The sequence below is a fragment of the Mustelus asterias genome, chromosome 3, assembly GCF_964213995.1.
Source record: "Mustelus asterias chromosome 3, sMusAst1.hap1.1, whole genome shotgun sequence".
NCBI lineage: Eukaryota > Metazoa > Chordata > Chondrichthyes > Carcharhiniformes > Triakidae > Mustelus > Mustelus asterias.
The window spans coordinates 2,216,991-2,241,259 of record NC_135803.1 but is presented as its reverse complement, the minus strand read 5'-3'; the positions used below and the strand labels follow the sequence as shown (position 1 = coordinate 2,241,259).

The 24,269-nt window shown below is 46.3% G+C and overlaps 1 protein-coding gene across 3 annotated transcripts in view; it reads left to right on the top strand.

The window, feature by feature from the left end:
* Positions 1–24,269, top strand: part of lpp (LIM domain containing preferred translocation partner in lipoma) — a 296,604-nt gene that overhangs the window by 33,768 nt on the left and 238,567 nt on the right. The window contains exon 1 of one of the 3 annotated variants that reach the window (XM_078204285.1): positions 19,428–19,529. The exons of the other annotated variants lie outside the window; for them this stretch is intronic. The gene's annotated coding sequence lies outside the window, so the exon portion shown is untranslated. Of the gene's footprint in view, positions 1–19,427; positions 19,530–24,269 lie in introns of those variants that run through there. 3 annotated transcript variants of the gene reach the window in all.

The following is a 24,269-nucleotide window of genomic DNA, read 5'->3' as shown; positions in this document are numbered from 1 at the left end:
ACACACATACACTCACGCACATACGCGCACACACACACACATGCACACATACACACACACATACACACACTCATACATACGCTCACACACACACAGACACACACACATACACACGCCCACACACACGCGCACACACTCACACACACACAGGGGGCAGAGTGTGGGGCAGGGGGATTAGTTTGGGGATTGACACAGGGCTATGGGGAGAGAGCAGGGCAATGGGATTAGTTTGGGATTGATACAGGGCTATGGGGAGAGACCGGGGCAGTGGGATTAGTTTGGGATTGATACAGGGCTATGGGGAGAGACCGGGGCAGTGGGATTAGTTTGGGATTGATACAGGGCTATGGGGAGAGACCGGGGCAGTGGGATTAGTTTGGGGATTGATACAGGGCTATGGGGAGAGAGCAGGGCAATGGGATTAGTTTCGGAATTGATACAGGGCTATGGGGAGAGAGCAGGGCAATGGGATTAGTTTCGGAATTGATACAGGGCTATGGGGAGAGAGCGGGGCAATGGGATTAGTTTGGGATTGATACAGGGCTATGGGGAGAGAGCGGGATTGATACAGGGCTATGGGGAGAGAGCGGGATTGATACAGGGCTATGGGGAGAGAGAGGGGCAGTGGGATTTGTTTGGGAATTGATACAGAGCTATGGGGAGAGAGCGGGGCAGTGGGATTAGTTTGGGATTGATACAGGGCTATGGGGAGAGAGCGGGGCAGTGGGATTAGTTTGGGATTGATACAGGGCAATGGGGAGAGAGCGGGGCAGTGACATTAGTTTGGAAATTGATACAGCAAGCAGCTGGCGTGGAACATGAGCCCGTTTCTGCTCCTGTGCTGTGTACCTCTCTGCTTCTATGGGTAAACTGCTGAGGTGAGACGATTAAACAAATCTTGCTTTTTCACAAATGTTCCTTTCCAGTGTATCAATGTGTTTTATATTTGATCTCCATGAAAGCTCAATGATTGGAGCAAAGTTCAGTGCCCAGTTTCAGAGGCAGTTCCCATGCTTTACTGATTCCGTGACTCTCTAACCTTGCCATCTGGTTATCTGTTTAAACTTCAAGTATCCTGTTGGACAGTGAACCGATGCTTTAGACTTGTGCTGCTATTTTGATGTGTGGTTTCTTGCTAAGCAAGTGTTGGCAGGAGCCATGTCTGCGTGAGGTATAATATTAGAGAAAGATAGCATTTAATTTTGAACACAGCGGTTTATCTTCAAGGACAGGCAACTACTGAGGGAATCATTGAATAAATGGCCCCAAGTGTTCTTGGAGTCTGTGGCAGATATCCAGTGCACAGCGCTGGGAGTCAGCAAATAGAATCAGAAAATCCAAGAGGGTCGGAAACATTGGATCCTTCCTGTTCTGTGGATGGGGAGGCAAGAGGCTGTCACTGGGCTAGATTCCACTGATAAATTCCAAATGGCCCAGATCCTGGTTAGATAACAACACCAACACCAGCATTGAAAGACCACAGTTCACACAGTTTAAACATCGGAAAGTATTGCTCAGCCGTGTACAAAATACATCAAATCAGCCTCGAGTCACCTGAGCTGTTAGGATATGTGACAGGGTAGGGTTTAAGGAGCATGATGAAGGAGGAGAGAGAGTTAGGGAGGTTTATTTTTGATTTATTATTGTCACATGTATTAGCGTACAGTGAAAAATATTGTTTCTTGTGCACTATATAGACAAAGCATACCGTTCATAGAGAAGGAAATGAGAGAGTGCAGAATGTAGTGTTACAGTCAGAGCTAGGGTGTAGAGAAAGATCAACTTAATGCGAGGTAAGTCCTCACCACCACCTGGAGGTTCCCCTCCAAGCCACTCACCATCCTGACTTGGAAATATATCCCCGTTCCATCACTGTCGCTGGGTCAAAATCCTGGAACTCCCTCCCTAACTCCCCTTTTAAGACTTACCTGGATAGTCACATGAGCAGCCTGGGAATGGAGGGATACAAACGATTGGTCTAGTTGGACCAAGGAGCGGCACAGGCTTGGAGGGCCGAAGGGCCTGTTTCCTGTGCTGTACTGTTCTTTGTTCTTTGTTCTAACAGCACAGTGGGTGCACCTACACCACATGGACTGCAGTGGTTAAAGAAGGCAGCTCACCCCCGCCTTCTCAAGGACAATGAGAGATACACAATAAATGCTGACCCAGCAGCACAACCCACGTTGTGTGAGGATAAATGGATTGAAGAAGTATTAATATAGGAATTTAGTAAATGCCGGATAGAAATCAAGATATCCCAATATGCTTGTTAAATGCAGAAAGACCTGTCCCCACCAGTCCTGTACCCCAGTGTTATACAGTGACAGACCTGTCCCCACCAGTACTGTACCCCAGTGTTATACAGTGACAGACCCGTCCCCATCAGTACTGTACCCCAGTGTTATACAGTGACAGACCCATCCCCACCAGTACTGTACCCCAGTGTTATACAGTGACAGACCTGTCCCCACCAGTACTGTACCCCAGTGTTATACAGTGACAGACCCATCCACACCAGTACTGTACCCCAGTGTTACACAGTGACAGACCCGTCCCCACCAGTACTGTACCCGTGTTATATACTGACAGACCCGTCCCCACCAGTACTGTACCCCAGTGTTACACAGTGACAGACCTGTCCCCACCAGTACTGTACCCCAGTGTTATACAGTGACAGACCCATCCCCACCAGTACGGTACCCCAGTGTTATACAGTGACAGACCCGTCCCCACCAGTACTGTACCCCAGTGTTACACAGTGACAGACCAGTCCCCACCAGTATTGTACCCCAGTGTTATACAGTGACAGACCTGTCCCCACCAGTAACTGTACCCCAGTGTTATACAGTGACAGACCCATCCCCACCAGGACTGTACCCCAGTGTTATACAGTGACAGACCCATCCCCACCAGGACTGTACCCCAGTGTTATACAGTGACAGACCCGTCCCCATCAGTACTGTACCCCAGTGTTATACAGTGACAGACCCGTCCCCACCAGTACTGTACCCCAGTGTTATACAGTGACAGACCCGTCCCCACCAGTACTGTACCCCAGTGTTATACAGTGACAGACCCGTCCCCACCAGTACTGTACCCCAGTGTTATACAGTGACAGGCCCGTCCCCATCAGTACTGTACCCCAGTGTTATACAGTGACAGATCCATCCACACCAGTACTGTACCCCAGTGTTACACAGTGACAGACCCGTCCCCACCAGTACTGTACCCGCGTTATATACTGACAGACCAGTCCCCACCAGTACTGTACCCCAGTGTTATACAGTGTCAGACCCATCCCCACCAGTACGGTACCCCAGTGTTATACAGTGTCAGACCCATCCCCACCAGTTACTGTACCCCAGTGTTATACAGTGACAGACCCGTCCCCACCAGTACTGTACCCCAGTGTTATACAGCGACAGACCCGCCCCACCAGTACTGTACCCCAGTGTTATACAGTGACAGACCCATCCACACCAGTACTGTACCCCAGTGTTATACAGTGACAGACCTGTCCCCACCAGTACTGTACCCCAGTGTTATACAGTGACAGACCTGTCCCCACCAGTACTGTACCCCAGTGTTATACAGTGACAGACCCGTCCCCACCAGTACTGTACCCCAGTGTTGCAAGGCTCTAATACTCTCTCTAGGCACGTACCACGTTTAAAAGGGCAGATTGTGTCATCGTGCTGTGGGTGTTTTTTCCAGTTCAAATGAATACTTTGTGAAACACTCTCACGCCCACCTTCTTCCTTTGAATCCTGCGTTTTGTAAATTATCTCTAAATGCTTTCGTATGAAGTGTTTTTTTTTATTTGTCTTGGGATGTGGGTGTTTCTCACCAGGGTAATATTTATTGTCCTTTCCATCTTATCCAGAGCTTCTGGTGGACCCTCCTCTTGAACCACTCAACATCATTAGGTTCGAATTGTGGGGCCGCTTTGAGAGCAGTTTGAGCCACTAACATTAGTTTGGGTTTGGAGTCACATGTATTCCCCGATTGGGTGAGCAGGTCTGCTTCCCTGAAGGACATTCGAGAATCAGATGGGTTTTTAACCTCAATCCAACATCCAAATAAATTATCATTATGACATTGCAGCGCGCCAGGGAGGGGAAGGGTTACGCGGACAGTGTGTCCCAGTGGGCACCCAGACTCCTGAGTTGATCTGGAACTTTAGAATTGGTCAGTGGTTTGGGACAAGAGGGTGTGACTGAGAGTCAGGCAAATATGGGGATCCGGAATGTCACGGTGGATCTCAGCTCTTGTCATGGTCAACGTAGGAGACAACATTATTGGTAGAACGGGGAATGATGTTCAGCCGAGGATGTTTGAGGAGTTTGGGTCCAATTTCAAACGCAGGAGTTCAAAGGTCGTCACTTCTGAATTGTTACCCGAGCAACCCCACATTTGGCATCGTGTCATTCAGATTGGAGAATTAAACACGTGACTAAAAGAGTGATGTGGGTCGAAGGGGTTTTGATTTGTGGACACTGACTCCTTGCCTCGGGAAAGAGGGAGGTTCCCACTGAGATGGATGACACTTAAGACACCAGTGATAACACAGGGGACGTCTACGCTTGAGTCACCTTGGGCCTTGTTCTGGGCCTGTTGGATCTTGTGAATTTGACGAAAATGTTCCTTATAGAATAGAACTCCTACTGTGCAGAAAGAGGCCATTCGGCCCATTGCGTCTGTGCCAACTCCCCGAAAGAGCAGCTGCTGTGAGGCAGCAGTGCCAATCACTGTGCCACCATGCTACAAGCACAGACAAACATCACTGCCTGTCTCCACATGAGGAGGAATCCCTTCCCTCTGAGGGAAGGGAATCTGTGGAATTCTTTACCGCTGACAGCTGTCGAGGCTGGCTTGTTAAAAATGTTCCAAGACTGAGATAGACAGAGTTTTAATCAGTCAGGGAATCAAGGGCTATGGGGTAAGGTGGGAAAATGGAGTTGAGAGTTATTATATCAGATCAGTCACAATCTCATTACTGGACTGGATGGGCCGAACGGCCTTCATCTGCTCCTTATGGGCCATTTGGCTGCAGTAAGTTTCTAAGATTAGTGAGGTGGCTTTGTATCGTTTATACTGACCCACCTTGACGTAGTTTGTCTTGGGACTGTTCCATCACACGGATGTGCTTGGGGATTCTGCAGTCACCCATGTGGGAGACATGGGCTGGCCGTTGAAGTGGAATTATCTGGAGGGTGGGCTCTCTGTAGCTGAAACCAGCGAGATGAAGCACCTCTGAAATAAAAAATGAAAATTCCGGAAACACTCAGGAGGTCAGGCAACATCATCTATTCAGTTGTGTCGGTATCACAGACTAATACTGCAGTCCCCCAACATATCCATGGGTAAACCAGGCACAACCGACTGAGATAGTCATCCTGATAAGGAAAACCTTGAAATGGAAATAATCTAAGATGGGTGTTGAAGATTTGCAGTATTTCTTTGGCAGCTTGTCCCATTGTGGGAATGTCTTTGGGAAGAAAGATTGTTGATTCACTGTGTTGGAAAGAGCTGGTCTTTGTAGATTGTGTGGATGGTCACCTTGTTTCCTATCATTGCTGTGGACACCAGCAGTCACTTCCCAGCGGTCCATTCCATACCTTACAGGAGATGGTCAGTCTATTTTCTCCCTCCTTCGCTGTCGTGTGATTCCCATTCCAAATCTTTGATCAAATATCTGAACCTGGAGTATTTCTCAGGCTGATCCATGCAGAATCATACAGTGTATCTTTGAATCACTTCAATCGTATTTATATCTTTGGCCGTATAAGGATCCCACACAACTTGCATAGTCCAGGATTAGACGAACAAATATTTGGTGAGCTATAACTCTTGATATTTTTGTTGCAGTATCAAAACTTTCTCCTCAGGAATCCAAGGAGCCAGTTTATTTTGGATGGTAGTTGCTCAGTGTGGAATCCCCATTGAAGATTGTTTTAAAGATCCACCTCCATATTTGGTTGTGTCTCTACCTGTCGGACCACTTGAAGCTATCTGAGCTGGATGGTTTTTGTTGGTGAGATCGAATTATTTGACACTGAATTTCCATCTCCCATTGGTCCTGCATTGGTTGCAATTCCAGAAGATCACCTTGTAGTGAATTAGTATCATCTTGTGTTTGTCATGATACGTAAATCACATCGTCATCAGCAAATAGTCACACATTATTTTTTAACTTATTGGGAAGGTCACTTATCAATATCAAGAAGAGGAAATGTGGAGGGATATGGTCCAAGTGCAGGTCAGTGGGACTCGGCATAAAATGGTTCGGCACAGACAAGAAGGGCCAAAAGGCCTGTTTCTGAGCTGTAATTTTCTATGGTTCTATGGTTAAATACTCCACAGTAAGCAGTCTCTCAACACCAGGTTAAAGTCCAATAGGTTTATTTGGAATCATGAGCTTTCGGAGCGCTGCCCCTTCATCAGGTGAGTCACTCCTTCATCACTCACCTGATGAAGGAGCAGTGCTCCGAAAGCTCGTGATTCCAAATAAAACTGTTGGACCTTAACCTGGTGTTGTGAGACTTCTTATTGTGCTTACCCCAGTCCAACGCCGGCATCTCCACATCACAGTAAACACTCCAACATAGTTAATCGGGGCACTCGGGTGAGGTGATCTCGAAGGGAAAATGATTCACCATCACACACTCACACACACCACTCCTCGTCAGATCCAATTTGACAATGTCCCCCTGATTCTAGAGTTGTGATGTTTGAACAAGAGCTTTTCACGAGGAACTTTGTCAAAGACTTTTGAGAAATCTAGTATTGCCACGTGAGTCGCTTCATTTCTTCTGAGATGAAGCTGGGTCAGCGACAGTCTGTAAACGTTTTGTTTCAGTGGATCTTTTCATCTGAAAACCATGCTGACTCTCAGTCAGGAAGTTGTGAGCATCGAGCTGCTTCATAACATGAGGGTGAGCAATATTTTCAAGCAATTTGCAAATGAGGTTGATGAGAGTAACCAGTGTGTAGTTTTCAGGCTGAATTTTACCCCCTTGTTTTGAACAAGTCACAGTTTTGAGCTTGGTTTGTCTCCACTGCTCTGGGAAGTAGATGGTGTTGATGGGCACTGGAAAGAGATTGGTCAATATTGAAGCCAGTTTGTCAGCTGCTAATTTCAACATTCAGGGAGGGATTTCACCCGGAGATTTATTTCTTGCAATAATTTTGAAACATCTCCTTTAGTTATGATGAGGTTTAGAATGTCTCGTAAGTGCTCATGGTCTAAGCTGGTTTTTGTGGGAAATACATTTGAAAATGGTCACTTAGTGTTTCTGTCTCAGCCTCAGGACAGATACAACCCCAGGTGTCCCTTTACATCTCAGCATCACACATTTCTCCTGAATGAACGACCAGAAGCTCTCCGGCTTCTCCCGAGAAAGAGAATTATGGATTCAGTTTGATCAGCTTTCATCAGCACTGGAAATTGTTTGAAATACAACAGGACAAGGACAAAGGACGGTCCGTGACAGGGTTACAGGCAGGAGAATTCAGTGACTCAAGAGTTGGTCGAACTAGGTCAAAGAGACTGGTGATGGGAAAGAAACAAAAAACGAAAGATGTGCCAACAGCAGGTGTGCTGTTTTCAGAAAGCAAAAATAAGCGACAAACTGAAACAGGTGTGAAACTTGCCGATGTTGCTGTTGAAAGGGACTTGGGTTTAGTCATCGCGGGACCACAGAAAGTTTGTGTGACTGCAAAGTAAGCAATTAGGAAATCAAACAAGACATTGGTCTTTATTGCAGGGGGTTAGAGTACGAGAATATGGAAGCTTTGCTGCAATTGTACAGGGCATTGGGGACCACAGCTGGAATACTGGCGGGATTCTTCCAGCTGTTCACCCCTGCGGTGCCCCGTAATCCCCCACCACGGGTTCCCTGACGGCAAGAGGTGCATTCAGGAAACCCTGTTGATAGCAGCAGGACCAGGAGAATCTGCCACTGTCCAATGGCAGCCCACCTCTGCCACTGTGAAACACATGGTGGGTGCAATGAAAAATCCGGCCTGTTCCTGTATTGGTCTCAGTATTTAAGGAAGGATGAACTTCCCTTGGAAACAGGACAGCAAAGGTCCACTAGACTTGTCCATGGGATGGGAAGGTTGTCCTCTGATGAGAAGATGGCTAAATTGGCTTCACATTCTTTGGGGTTCAGGAGAACAAGAGGGGATCTCACTGAAACGTGGAAGATTCTGGAGAGGTTTGGCAGGTTGGACACTGAGAGATTATTTCTGCTGGCTGGGGAATCTAAAACACGGGGGCACAGTCTCAGGATAAGGGGGTGATCATTTAGGACTGAGATGAGGAGAAATTGCTTCACTCAGAGGGTCATGAATCTTTGGAATTCTCTGCCCCAGAGGATGGTGAATGCTCCATTGTTGAATGGATTTAAGGCTGAGATAGACAGATTAATTGCTGTCTCTGGGATTTGAGGAATATGGGGTGCGGGCAGGAAAATGAAGTTGAAGGAGAAGATTAGCCATGATTCTACTGAATGGGGCAGTATCGGCTCGATAGTAAGCATGCAGGTACAGCAGGCAGTAAAGAAGGTAAATGGTATGTTGGCCTTCATAGCAAGAGGATTTGTGGATAGGGATAGGGATGTTTTGCTGCAATTGTACAGGGCGTTGGTGAGGCCACAGCTGGAGTTTTGAGTGTAATGTTAGTTCCTTATCTGAGGAAGGATGTCCTTGCTATGGAGGGAGTACAGCGAAGCTTTACCAGGCTGATTCCTGGGATGGCAGTTCTGTCATTTGAGGAGAGACTAAATTGATTAGGGTTATATTCACTGAAGTTTAGAAGAGTGAGAGGGGATCTCGTAGAAACTTATAAAATTCTAACAGGGTTAGACAGGGTAGATTCAGAAAGAATGTTCCCAGTAGTGGGGGAGCCCAGAACCTGGGGCCATAGTTTGAGGATATTGTAGAACTGACATGAGGAGAAATTTCTTCACCTAGAGGATAGTGAATGTGTGGAATTCACTACCACAGAATGTAGTTGAAGCCAAAACATTGTGTGATTTCAAGAAGAAATTAGATATAGCTCTTGGGGCTAAAGGGATCGAGGGATATGGAGGGAAGGGGCGATTAAGATATTGAATTTGAGGATCAGCCATGATCATTATGAATGGTGGAGCAGGCTCGAAGGGCCGAATGGCCTACTCTTGCTTCTAGTTTCTGTGATGGATAATCTACTGATAAGTCTCATGTTCCTGCATTCTGATAGTGCCCAGCTGAGCTCAAGACCGGAATGTTCCAGCTGTTCGTGCCCCACCGCCACTACCAGTGAGGATGGAGAATTTGGCGCTCGGCCACATCTCTGTTCACTGCAGCGGGACTGGAAAATCCTACTGGCGTGAGCAGACGGAAAGCTGTGGCCCTGAATTCATGTTCAGGCCTGTCTCTGGGTTGTAGGGGAGGCTCTGTTAAATACATTCCTGCTGTGTTAACTGGCTGAGTGAGCTGGGGGTAACTGGGTCCAGGATTATAGTCACATCATTTTCCAAAGGGCATGTGAGTTTGTATTTAACAGAATTTTCTATTTAAAGCCAGCCTGTCCATTACTTATTTGAGGCAGGAAAATCATTCAAAATACTGCAGTGTTTGAACATGCCATGTGAAGTATAAAGTCTGATTGCATTGTGCTGACTTATACAAGTTCTTATCTCCCTTTATCTGAAGTTTCTTAATAAAAGCTCTCTTTATTATCATGTTAATGTGAATGTACACACATTGCAACACCATCCCCCGCTCCTGCTTCCACTATCAGCTGCTTAACTCTCAAACAGCAGCACGACTGACTTACACAAACTGTTTCACTGCAAACTCCACAAGTTCCCAAACAACTTGGAATAAATTTAATTTCTCTGCTGCCTGCTACGATCAGATTGCAGCTGGCACTCAGAGAGGGTGCTTGCGGAAGTGGGCATTGAGCAGTGATGGGGCACAAGGTGGGCCTCAGAATGGACCGGTGGAGAGGGGGAGAGAAAATGGGAGAGAGAGAATGAGACGACGAGAGAGAGAGAGAGAGGTGAAAGAGAGAGGATCCGAGAGAGGAGAAAGAGTACTGACCCTCTGACAGTGCAGCACTCCCTCAGTACTGACCCTCTGACAGTGCAGCACTCCCTCAGTACTGACCCTCTGACAGTGCAGCACTCCCTCAGTACTGACCCTCTGACAGTGCGGCACTCCCTCAGCACTGACCCTCTGACAGTGCGGCACTCCCTCAGTACTGACCCTCTGACAGTGCAGCACTCCCTCAGTACTGACCCTCTGACAGTGTGGCACGCCCTCAGTACTGACCCTCTGATAGTGTGGCACTCCCTCAGTACTGACCCTCTGACAGTGCAGCACTCCCTCAGTACTGACCCTCTGACAATGCGGCACTCCCTCAGTACTGACCCTCTGACAGTGCAGCACTCCCTCAGTACTGACCCTCTGACAGTGCGGCACTCCCTCAGTACTGACCCTCTGACAGTGCAGCACTCCCTCAGTACTGACCCTCTGACAGTGCGGCACTCCCTCAGTACTGACCCTCTGACAGTGCGGCACTCCCTCAGCACTGACCCTCTGACAGTGCGGCACTCCCTCAGTACTGACCCTCTGACAGTGCAGCACTCCCTCAGTACTGACCCTCTGACAGTGCGGCACTTCCTCTGTACTGACCCTCTGACAGTGCGGCAATCCCTCAGTACTGACCCTCTGACAGTGCGGCACTCCCTCAGTACTGACCCTCTGACAGTGCGGCACTCCCTCAGTACTGACCCTCTGACAGTGCGGCACTCCCTCAGTACTGACCCTCTGACAGTGCGGCACTCCCTCAGTACTGACCCTCTGACAGTGCAGACCAGATTATTAGCTCAAATCCGGGAGTTCCACTTGACCCCACATTGTGACTCCAGTGAGAGTTCTACGTCCTGAGCCAAGGGTACACTGTCCACGCACAGTGAGAGAGAACAATGTAAAATATAGTCTCTCATTAAAACAGATACAACAGGAATGTTTGCAGTTAAAGCATTGTAGCATAAACAATATTTTTTGGAATTTTACCAGGAATGATTATTGGAATCCCGAGTACCAGTCTCAAACAGAGAACAGATTGGAGACAGATGGAAACATTCCTTCAGGGATCTGTGTACTTCATTAAACCAAATAAGGAGGATTCAGGGATGTAAAGAAGTGTAAAATTTATTGATGTTTTGAGTTGCATTGACAGTATTTTCTGAGATTGTGGTTTTTCTACCACATGAGTCCAGGATAACTCATCTCTTAAGTTCAGGCAGTTCAACAGAACAGGGGGATTCATCGCTCGATATAGACCTGGCCTGGTTAGGGTGTTCTGCACAATGTATTGCTGTCATAATGCTGTAATATAGCAACAGACTGTCGGCGTGGTCTATAACAGAATTAAACATACAATCAGCAATCATCCAGCTGGGACACTGTTTCATTCATTCATCCTCAAAAGTAACATTTCTGTCCGAACATTGAGCTCATAAGGTTAGGAATTAGAAACTCTCCATTTTACCGGAAGGTGCAGCTTGGGGTTCGATACAGAATAAAACTCCCTCTGAACATACATAGGAGCATAGGCCATTCGTCCCCTCGAGCCTGCTCTGCCATTCAGTAAAATTATGGCTGATCCAATTTTATCCTCAACCCCACATTCCTTCTGACCTCCAGTAACCTTTCACCCACCCCCTTGTTAATCGCGAATCTATCGAGCTTTGCTTCAAGAATATTAATTGAAACTATTTCCACTGCTTTTGAGGAAGAAAGTTACAAAGACTCGCGATTCTCTGAGAGAAACAAGTTCTCCTCATCTTTTTTCCAATGGGCCACCCCTTATTTTTAAACAGTGGCCCAATTCTAGATTCTCCCACAAGAGGAAACATCCTCTCCACACCCACCCTGTCAAAACCCCTCAGCATCTTATACATTTCAATCAAGTCGCCTCTCACTCTTCAAAACTCCAGTGGAAACAAGCCCAGCCTGTCCAACCTTTCCTCATAAAACATCCTCTCCATTCCAGTCATTAGTCCAGTAAACCTTCTCTGAATGGCTTCTAATGTATTTGCATCTTTCCTTAAATAAGGAGACAAGTATTGGGACATTATAGGAGCATTAAGTACAAGAGTTGAGCAATAATGCAGATATATAAAACATTGGTTAGGCCGCATTTGGAGTATTGTGTGCAGTTCTGGTCACCACACTACCAGAAGGATGTGGAAGCTTTGGAGAAATTGCAAAGAAGGTTCACCAGGATGTTGCCTGGTCTCGAGGGTGTTGGCTTTGAGGAGAGGTTGAATAAACTAGGATTGTTTTCACTGGAAAGACGGAGGCTGAGGGGAGACCTGATAGAGGTCTACAAAATGATGAGAGGAACAGACAGGGTGGATAGTCAGAGGCTTTTTCCAAGGGTGGAAGTGTTAATTACACGGGGGCACAGGTTCAAGGTGAGAGGGGGAAAGTTTAAGGGAGATGTGCGCGGGAAGTTTTTCATGCAGAGAGCGGTGGGTGCCTGGAACGCGCTGCCAGGGGAGGTGGTGGAAGCAGGAACATTAGCAACATTTAAGAGGCATCTGGATGGCTACATGAATAGGGAGAAAATCGAAGTATACGGACCGAGTAAGGGCAGAAGGTTTTTTTTTAGTTTATTTAGGGAATTTTGATCGGCAAGGGCTTGGAGGGACTGAAGGGCTTTGTTCCTGTGCTGTACTTTGTTCTTTGTTGTAATACTGTACACAGTACTCCAGATGTGACCTCACCAGTGTCTTGTATGACTGAAGCGTAAGCTCCATACTTTTATCATCAGTTCCCTTGCAATAAACAATTACATTCTATTTGTGGCACAGCGCAGTAGCACAGTGGATAGCACTGCTGCCTCACAGCGCCAGGATCCCAGGTTCAGTTCCAGCCTTGGGTAACTGTTTGTGTGGCGTTTGCATATTCTCTCTGTGCCTGTCTGGGTTTCTTCCGGGTGTTCCAGTTTCCTCCCACAGTCCAAAAATGTGTGGGTTAGTTGGATTAACCATGGTAAATGTGTGGGTTTATGGGGACAGGGCATGGGTGGGCCTGGGTAAGATGCTCTTTTGGATAGTCAATACTGACCCGATGGGCCACATGGCCTATTTCTGCACTGTGGAGTTTCTGTGATTTGAATTGCAAAGGTCTCCCCTCAACCTCTGTCGCTCCAGTGAGAACAAAGCCACCCCTCCACTTTTTCTTCACTTCCTGTCCTTCCTAAATGTCCTGGACCCTTCAATATTCAGGTCCTAATCTATGTCATTCTGTAGCTAAGCCTCTGTAATGGCTATCAAATTACACTTATTTATTTTTGACCTCTCAATCCATTTGTTTCATTTTGAATGCTATTCAGATACAGAGCTAGAAATGTTATCCTTTTGTTATTTTTGGAACCTCTTGCTTTACCTGCTAATTTGCTGTTAGATTTGTGCAGGTGCTCCTTCCTGTCACATTCCATTTATTATTTCCCATATTGTGGTAAACCACTGTTAGCTTATGACCTGTATATGTGACATGTGACATATGGACACATCCCTGCCGGCCCTACCCGAGACTCCTCCCCCCCCTGATCCAGGTATAAAGACGACTGCTCCCCACCCCCCCTGCCTCAGTCTGGACCAGTTCATCGGCATGGGTGTGCTCTAAGTCTTTTGCTAATAAAAGCCTATTTGTTCTTGCATACAAACTAGTCTTCGCTCGATTGATGGTGCATCACATATTAGTATCATTTTCTCTTGCCTTGTCTTTACTCTTCAATTTACCACCTCTTCCCACATTTATATCTGTCTTCACAGTAGAATACATGGAAAGATCTGAAGAATAGTTGAAAATTAAGAGGCGAAAGGGAGGGAGGGATTTTAGACAATCACGGTTATTGAAGAAAAAGCACCAAGAAGACCACGGAGAATAAAAGCTGGAAAGTCCCCTGGACCTAATAGCCCAGATTCTACGGTCTTAAAGGACGTGGCTGCAGAGACAATGGATGGATTAGTGGTATTACTTGAGAAAGGATATACAGGCACTGGAGGGTGCAGAGGAGATTCACTCGGTTGATTCCGGATTGAGAGTGTTGGCTTATGAGGAGAGACTGAGTAGACTGGGGCTATACTCATTGGAATTCAGAAGAACGAGGGGAGATCTTATAGAAACTTATAAGATTATGAAGGGAATAGATAGGATAGAAGCAGGGAAGTTGTTTCCACTGGTGGGTGAAACTAGGGGGCATGGCCTCAAAATAAGGGAAAGCAGATTTAGGACTGAGTTGAGGAGGAACTTCTTCACACAAAGGGTTGTGAATCTGTGGAATTCCCTGTCTAGTGAAGCAGTTGAGGCTACCTCACTGAATGTTTTTAAGGCAAGGATAGATAAATTTTTGAACTGTAAAGGAATTAAGGGTTATGCTGAGTGGGCGGGTAAGTGAAGCTGAGTCCGATAAAAGATCAGCCATGATCTTATTGAATGGCGGAGCAGGCTCGAGGGGCCAGATGGCCTACTCCTGCTACTAGTTCTTATGTTCTTATTCTTCCAAAATTCCGTAAATTCTGGAAATGTCCTATCAAAATGTATTTTGATAGGTGCAAATTTATCACAATTGTTCAAGAAACAAGGAGGACAGAAAGCAGGAAATCATCGGTGAGTTAGTCTAATGTTTGTCATTGGGAAAAGGCTAGAATTCATTATGAAGGAGGTAGATGCAGGGCTTTTCGAAAATCATAATACAGTCAGACAGATTTACCAAGGTTTTACAAAGGGGAAATCATATGTGACAAATTTCTTCCAGATGTAACAATCAGAGTGGATGAAGGTGGCTCAGTAAATGTAGTGTTTGCTTAGAGTATCTCAAAACCAGGAACCTTGGAACTAGGGCCATGCCAAATTTTACATCTTGCTGGATTTCAGGTCAGGTGGTTTGGGTCATGGACAGTTCGGGTCACGGGGGGTTATGGGGGGTCAAGGGTTTCTCAAAGTGCAGTAATAGACCAGCTTGCAAGCAAAATATCCAGTTTTTGGACAGCTCCATCTTTTGGACAGTCGGATTTGAGGCACTACTGTGTCTGACTTTCCAAAAGGCAATGATAAGCTATCACATACAAGATTGAAGCTCATGACATTGGGGATAGAACCATAGAACCATAGAAAATTACAGCTCAGAAACAGGCCTTTTGGCCCTTCTTGTCTGTGCCGAACCATTTTATGCCTAGTCCCACTGACCTGCACTTGGACCATATCCCTCCAGACCCCGAGAACCATAGAACCATAGAAAATTACAGCTCAGAAACAGGCCTTTTGGCCCTTCTTGTCTGTGCCGAACCATTTTATACCTAGTCCCACTGACCTGCACTTGGACCATATCCCTCCACACCCCTCTCATCCATGAACCCGTCCAAGTTTTTCTTAAATGTTAAAAGTGACCCCGCATTTACCACTTTATCCGGCAGCTCATTCCACACTCCCACCACTCTCTGCGAGAAGAAGCCCCCCCTAATATTCCCTTTAAACTTTTCTCCTTTCACCCTTAACCCATGCCCTCTGGTTTTTTTCTCCCCTAGACTCAGCGGAAAAAGCCTGCTTGCATTCACTCTATCTATACCCATCAAAATCTCATACACCTCTATCAAATCTCCCCTCAATCTTCTACGCTCCAGGGAATAAAGTCCCAACCTACTCAATCTCTCTCTATAACTCAGCTTCTCAAGTCCCGGCAACATCCTTGTGAACCTTCTCTGCACTCTTTCAATCTTATTTACATCCTTCCTGTAACTAGGTGACCAAAACTGTACACAATACTCCAAATTCGGCCTCACCAATGCCTTATATAACCTTACCATAACACTCCAAATGGGAATTTTTCAGGTTGAAAGCTAATGAGTAGGTTAGTGCCAAAGAGATCGGCCTTAACAATGTACAATCTCAATGACTTGGCTGAACGGACAGAGGGTATTGTAATCAAATTTGCTGATGATACAAAGACAGGTAGGAAAGCAAGTTTTGAGGAGGATACAAAGAGTCTGCAAAGGGATACAGTTAGCTTAAGTTAATGGGCAAAAAGTTGGCAGATGGAGAATAAAGCTGGAAAATGTGAGGTTGTCCACTTTGGCAGGAAGAATAGGAGAGCAGAATATTATTTAAATGGAGAAAGATTGCAGAATGCTGCAGTGCAGAGGGATCTGGGTGTCCTTGTACAAGAATTGCAAACATTAACATCCAGGCATAGACAGCAAATAATTAGGACATAATTAACATAGACAGCAAATAATTAGGACGGTAAATGGAGTGTTGACCTTTATTGCCATGATGTGGAGATGTCAGCATTGGACTGGGGTGGGCACAGTAAGAAGTCTCACAACACCAGGTTATCTTGACTCACCTGATGAAGGGGCAGCGCTCCGAAAGCTCATGTTTCCAAATAAATCTGTTGGACTTTAACCTGGTGTTGTGAGAGTTCTTACTGTGACCTTTATTGCAAGGGGGAATGGAATATAGAAGTTGCTGCAACTGTACAGGCCACTGGTGAGACCACACCTGAAATTCTGTGGACAATTTTGCTTTCCTTATTAAGGAAGGAGATGCTTGTATTGGAAGCAGTTCAGAGGAGGTTCACTAGGCTCTGGAATGAAGGCAGGTTGGGCCAATACTGATTGGAATTTTGAAAAATGAGAGTTGATTTAATGTATTAGATTGTGTGGGAGCTTGACAGGGTCAATGCGGAGAGACTGTTTCCCCTCTCGGGGGGAGTCTGCAACTGGGAGGCACAGATTCAAAATAAGAGGCTCTTCCACTGAAGAAGGTGTGATTTTTTTTTCTCTCAGGGATTATGAGTCTGTGGAATTCTCTTGCCCAGAGTCAGCGGGGGCTGGGTCAATGAATATTTTCAATGCTGAGTTTGATGGATTTTGATTAGCGGGGGAGCCGAGAGTATTGGGGCATCGGGGCTTTTGTATTTGTTCACAGGACATGAGCATCATTGGCTGGGCCAGCATTTATTGAACAAAGAGTCAACCACACATTGTTGTGGATTTGGAGTCACGTGTAGGCCAGACTGGATAAGGACGGCAGATTTCCTTCCACAAAGTGAACTTGATAGATTTTTACGAGAATTGGCAATGGTTTCATGGTCGTAATTAGAAATTTCTAAGTCCAGATATTTTTTGAATTCAGATTTCACAATCTGACATGGTGGGATTAGAACCCGGATCCTCAGAGCATTACCCTAGATAGAATCATTGAATCCCGACAGTGCAGAAGGAGGCCATTTGGCCCATTGAGCCTTCACCGACAACAGTCCCACCCAGGCTCTATCCCCATAACACCACATCTTTACCCTGCTAATCCCTCTGACGCCAAGGGCAATTTATCATGGCTAATCAACCTAACCCGTACATCTTTGGAGTATGGGAGGAAACCGGAGCACCTGGAAGAGCACACGGGGAGGACGTGCAGACTCCACACAGCCATCCGAGGCTGGAATTGAACCTAGGTCCCTGTGGCTGTGAGGCAATAGCGCTAAGCACTGTGCCACCGTGGCGCCCCCTGGATTACCAACAATACCACGATGTGAAATACCTCCTCACTATGGGGGCAACAAGTAGGAAAGTGAAGTAAAGGCCGCATCAGATCAGTCGTGATATCATCAAACGATGGGTCGAATGGTCTACTCCTGCTCATATGGAAGTGACTCGGTGAACGGAATGAGTCTCTCTGTGATTTGAGAGCTGGCTCTGTGTATCATCGTTAGTATTATCTACACCGTACCCTGGAGATGGTGGCTGGCTGTTGGAGTGTCAGGTTGTATCCTTGGAGTAAAGGCAATGCCTCTTGTTTGTTCTTGTTTTGCTCGGTGCTGTGTGAATTATTACTCCTTGTTTGCTGATGAACCCTTTAACCCAGTGATCTTATGTAATCTCTGGCACGAGACTCTAACTACTGCCAGATGTTTTATGGAAATTCTTCAGCACAGTTTCAGCACTTTACATCATCTGGAAGTCACTGTGAACTACTGTAGTTGCCTTGCTGGCTAGAAAAATATCCTGCAGAGATTTGCAAAGGTATCTGCCAAATGTGGTGCTTTCGAAAAAGTGATCTTTCCATCATAATGCTGTTTTCTTCGAACATTCTCCTCTTCCCTTTTCCACTTTCCCAGCTACCCTGCCTTGTAAAAGGTGCCGATATCCAATAACTTCACATGTTCTGAGCTGAGTTTGTTTTTTTATGAGTCACTTGTTAATTTCTTTATTCGGTTTCGATGTGTAATTTAGATTTAGAGCTTTTGGAGTGTGGGCTGCTTGGATCGCACCCTGCACATGGTATTTGCCCCAGTCTGATAATATTCACCCTCTCTATTCTTTCAGAACTGGCCCAATCTCTAACTCGTTCTGAAGCTAAGCCCATTTCTTTTCCCTCTCCCTGTTACACAGCATCATTTGAAGGGCATTGACTATTTAAGAAAGAAAGATTTGCATTTCTAAAGTGCTTTCCATGATATCAGGATATCCAAAAGCATTTTCCACCAATTACGCGTTCCCCAGCTTGGTCACTGTTGTTATGTAAGAAACATGGTGAGTAATTTGTGCACAGCAAGATCCCACAAACAACAACGTAATGATGATCTGTTTTTGGAGATTAAGCCAGAAAAGGGTGGAAACACTTGGCAGTGTTATTAAGTAACCAATAGTAACTTGCTGTGAGGGTCAGCTGACCAGCTGACCAGGTCTAAACAGAAAGCAGGTGGGGATTGTGGGGAGCTTGTGTGGCCCAGGGTGTGTCTCAGGGTGTGTCCCAGGGTGTGTCCCAGGGTGGGGCCCAGGGTGTGTCTCAGGGTGGGGCCCAGGGTGTGTCTCAGGGCGGGGCCCAGGGTGTGTCTCAGGGCGGGGCCCAGGGTGTGTCTCAGGGCGGGGCCCAGGGTGTGTCTCAGGGCGGGGCCCAGGGTGTGTCTCAGGGCGGGGCCCAGGGTGTGTCTCAGGGCAGGGCCCAGGGTGTGCCTCAGGGTGCGTCCCAGGGCGTGGCTCAGGGTGCATCTCAGGGCGGGGCCCAGGGTGTGTCTCAGGGCGGGGCCCAGGGTGTGTCTCAGGGCGGGGCTCAGGGTGTGTCTCAGGGCGGGGCTCAGGGTGTGGGTCAGGGCGTGGAGAGTTAAAGAAGCAGGTGACACAGCACCTTTGGGAAGAAAAAGAGTTAATGCTTCAATTTGATGTTGTTTTATCAGCGTAAATAAATCTGGACTCGCAAACCGCTACTGATAAATAATATATATGAAGGAATACTCTTTACATTTGTTTAATTGGACAGAACCTGAATCTTGCTCGAAAGGGAAACATGGTAGGTTGTTGCATAAGGTTCAATCCCACGGGATCCAGGGTGAGGTATCTAAATAGATACAACGTTGGCTTCTTGACAGAATAAGAAGTTTAACAACACCAGGTTAAAGTCCAACAGGTTTATTTGGTAGCAAAAGCCACACAAGCTTTCGAGGCTCTGAGCCCCTTCTTCAGGTGAGTGGGAATTCTGTTCACAAACAGAACTTATAAGACACAGACTCAATTTACATGAATAATATATATTTATATGAATTTACATTTACATGAATAATATAATTTATATTCTTGACAGAAGCCAGAGGGAGGTTGTAGAGAGTTGTTTTTCAAACTGGAGGCCTGTGACCAACGGTGTGCCTCAGGGATCAGTGCTGGGTCCACTGTTATTTGTCATAGAAACATAGAACAGTACAGCACAGAACAGGCCCTTCGGCCCACGATGTTGTGCCGAGCTTTATCTGAAACCAAGATCAAGCTATCCCACTCCCTATCATCCTGGTGTGTTCCATGTGCCTATCCAATAACCGCTTAAACGTTCCTAAAGTGTCTGACTCCACTATCACTGCAGGCAGTCCATTCCACACCCCAACCACTCTCTGCGTAAAGAACCTACCTCTGATATCCTTCCTATATCTCCCACCATGAACCCTATAGTTATGCCCCCTTGTAATAGCTCCATCACCCGAGGAAATAGTCTTTGAACGTTCACTCTATCTATCCCCTTCATCATTTTATAAACCTCTATTAAGTCTCCCCTCAGCCTCCACCGCTCTAGAGAGAACAGCCCTAGCTCCCTCAACCTTTCCTCATAAGACCTACCCTCCAAACCAGGCAGCATCCTGGTAAATCTCCTCTGCACTCTTTCCAGCGCTTCCACATCCTTCTTATAGTGAGGTGACCAGAACTGCACACAATATTCCAAATGTGGTCTCACCAAGGTCCTGTACAGTTGCAGCATAACCCCATGGCTCTTAAATTCCAACCCCCTGTTAATAAAAGCTAACACACTATAGGCCTTCTTCACAGCTCTATCCACTTGAGTGGCAACCTTTAGAGATCTGTGGATATGGACCCCAAGATCTCTCTGTTCCTCCACAGTCTTCAGTACCCTACCTTTGACCCTGTAATCCACATTTAAATTAGTCCTACCAAAATGAATCACCTCACATTTATCAGGGTTAAACTCCATTTGCCATTTTTCAGCCCAGCTTTGCATCCTATCTATGTCTCTTTGCAGCCTGCAACAGCCCTCCACCTCATCCACTACTCCACCAATCTTGGTGTCATCAGCAAATCTACTGATCCACCCTTCAGCCCCCTCCTCTAAGTCATTAATAAAAATCACAAAGAGCAGAGGACCAAGCACTGATCCCTGTGGCACTCCGCTAGCAACCTGCCTCCAGTCCGAAAATTTTCCATCCACCACCACCCTCTGTCTTCAATCAGACAGCCAGTTACCTATCCAATCGGCCAACTTTCCCTCTATCCCACACCTCCTCACTTTCATCATAAGCCGACCACGGGGGACCTTATCAAACACCTTACTAAAATGCATGTATATGACATCAACTGCCCTACCTTCATCAACACACTTAGTTACCTCCTCAAAAAATTCAATCAAATTTGTGAGGCACGACATACCCTTCACGAATCTGTGCTAACTATCCCGGATTAATCCGCATCTTTCTAAATGGTCGTAAATCCCATCCGTAAGGACCTTTTCCATCAATATACCAACCACCGAAGTAAGACTAACCGGTCTATAATTAGCAGGGTCATTTCTATTCCCTTTCTTAAACAGAGGAACAACATTTGCCATTCTCCAGTCCTCTGGCACCATCCCGTGGACAGTGAGGACCCAAAGGTCAAAGCCAAAGGCTCTGCAATCTCATCCCTTGCCTCCCAAAGAATCCTAGGATATATTTCATCAGGCCCAGGGGACTTATCGACCTTCAGTTTATTCAAAACTGCCAGGACATACTCCCTCCGAACATCTATTTCCTCCAGCCTATTAGCCTGTAACACCTTCTCTTCCTCAAAAACATGGCCCCTCTCCTTGGTGAACACTGAAGAAAAGTATTCATTCATCACCTCGCCTATCTCTACTGACTCCATACACAAGTTCCCACTACTGTCCTTGACCGGCCCTTACCTCACCCTGGTCATTCTTTTATTCCTCACATAAGAGTAAAAAGCCTTGGGGTTTTCCTTGATCCAACCCACCAAGGACTTCTCATGTCCCCTCCTAGCTCTCCTAAGCCCCTTTTTCAGCTCATTCCTTGCTAACTTGTAACCCTCAATCGAGCCATCTGAACCTTATATTAATTTATATTAATGATTTGGATGAGAATAGAGGAGGCATGGTTAGTAAGTTTGCAGATGACACCAAGATTGGTGGCATAGTGGACAGTGAAGAAAGTTATCTCCGATTGCAACGAGATGTTGATCAATTGGGCCAGTGGGCTGACGAATGGCAGATGGAGTTTAATTTAGACAAATGCGAGGTGATGCATTTTGGTAGGTTGAACCAGGGCAGGACTTACTCAGTTAATGGTAGGGCGTTGGGGAGAGTTACAGAACAAAGAGATCTCAGGGTACATGTTCATAGCTCCTTGAAAGTGGAGTCACAGTTGGACAGAGCGGTGAAGAAGGCATTCGGCATGCTTGGTTTCATCGGTCAGAACACTGAATACAGGAGTTGGGACATTTTGTTGAAGTTGTACAAGACATTGGTAAGGCCACACTTGGAAAGCTGTGTACAGTTCTGGTCACCCTATTATGGAAAGGATATTATTAAACTAGGAAGAGTGCAGAAGAGATTTACTAGGATGCTACCGGGACTTGATGGTTTGAGTTATGAGGAGAGGCTGGATAGACTGGGACTTTTTTCTTTAGAGCATAGGAGGCTGAGGGGTGACCTTATTGAGGTCTATAAAATAATGAGGGGCATAGATCAGCTCGATACTCAATATCTTTTCCCAAAGGTAGGGGAGTCTAAAACTAGGGGCATAGACTTAAGGTGAGAGGGGAGAGATACAAAAGTGTCCAGAGGGGCAATTTTGTCACACAGAGGGTGGTGAGTGTCTGGAACAAGCTGCCAGAGGTAGTAGTAGAGGCGGGTACAATTTTGTCTTTTAAAAAGCATTTAGATTGTTACATGGGTACGATGGGTATAGAGGGATATGGACCAAATGCGGGCATTGGGACTAGCTTAGGCGTTTACAAAAAGGGCGGCATGGACAAGTTAGGCCGAAGGGCCTGTTTCCATGCTGTAAACCTCTATGACTATGTTGTTAAAGCTTTTCATCTTCACTTATCAGGACAAGCACAAAAGTGCCAAATTTCAAATGACTGCAACAATTCATACTCCAGGAGAAAAGGGTGCAGATTAACTGTCAAGTCAACTCTGGCCCAGGTATTGTCACGGAGAAAGCAATGGGGAACATCGGCTCCCTAAGGTCCTGGGAGTTCAAAAAAGGAACAATGGTTGAACATATTCCTTTTGTTTGTTCTGAACGTGTTCCCTGTGTTTGATTATCTGTTCTTTCTATCAAGTGTAAATGAGCCGTATCATGAGCTCAACTGATTATCTTAAACTGGTTGTTAGTGTAGCTATTAGCACACTCAGGATTGTTCGTGTAGGTTGTTAGTGTAGCTATTAGCGCACTCAGGATTGTTCGTGTAGGTTGTTAGTGTAGCTATTTGCACACTCAGCATTTTTCAGTAAGTGCTGCCCAATCAAGTGTTTTGTGTGTTGTGAGCTCGGGCTGGTTAACTGCAGTCTCTACTCTGCCTGCAACAGTCAACCAAAGGAACATGTTGTTTGATTCAATCAGCCAATCACTGGGATGTATGACCCGTATACTTCACATCGTACCAGCACTGAAATTCATGCCTAACGTTGCACAACTGGATGGGGGAGCAGGAGGAGACCATTCAGCCCATCATTTGATAATATCACAGCTGATCTGATTGTGGCCTTTACTTCACTTTCCTACTTTCCCCCCTGATGGCAGCATGTTGTTGGTGGAACATACCACTCACATCAACACAACATCGTAGAACTGCTGCCTTCAGTCAAAAACATGTTCTACCATCCAGACAATAGTGTCCCTGTGACCACACCTGCTACACCTGTGTGTGACCATGTACAGACTGTGCTAATGTATCACAGCACAGACGCCATAGAATCCCTACAGTACAGAAGGAGGCCATTCGGCCAATCGAGTCTGCACCGACCATAATCCCACCCAGGCCCTGTTCCCATAACCCCACACATTTACCCTGCTAGTCCCCTGGCACTATGCAGCAATTTAGCATGGCCAATCCACCTAACCCGCACATCTTTGGAAAGCAGAATGTGGTCTCCAATAATCTGAGATCCCCTTTGCCATTGAACCAAGGCCCCAGTCTGTCGAGACCGTGCGATGGTCAAACTGCAACAGCAATCCCAATTTTAAAGGCCTCATCAAATCTTCCACTCAGCGGCAGACTGAATGCTGCACCATCCTCGTAGCCTGGCAGGTCAAGCACCATGGCCTGTATTACTGCCCCGTGTGAGAGGCAATTACAGGACAAGGCCAACTGAGGGGACAAGGCGGCAGGTCCACCTCTTTCTGAGAGGATCCCAGAGGATTGGAGAATAGCCAATGTTGTTCTTTTGTTTAAGAAGGGTAGCAAGAATAATCCAGGTAATTACAGGCGGTGAGTCTTACATCAGTGGTAGGGAAATTATTGGAGAGGATTCTTCGAGACAGGTTTATTCCCACTTGGAAATAAGTGGACGTATTAGCGAGAGGCAACATGGTTTCGTGAAGGGGAGGTCGTGTCTCACGAACTTGATCGAGTTTTTCGAGGAAGTGACAAAGATGATTGATGAGGGTAGGGCAGTGGATGTTGTCTACATGGACTTCAGTC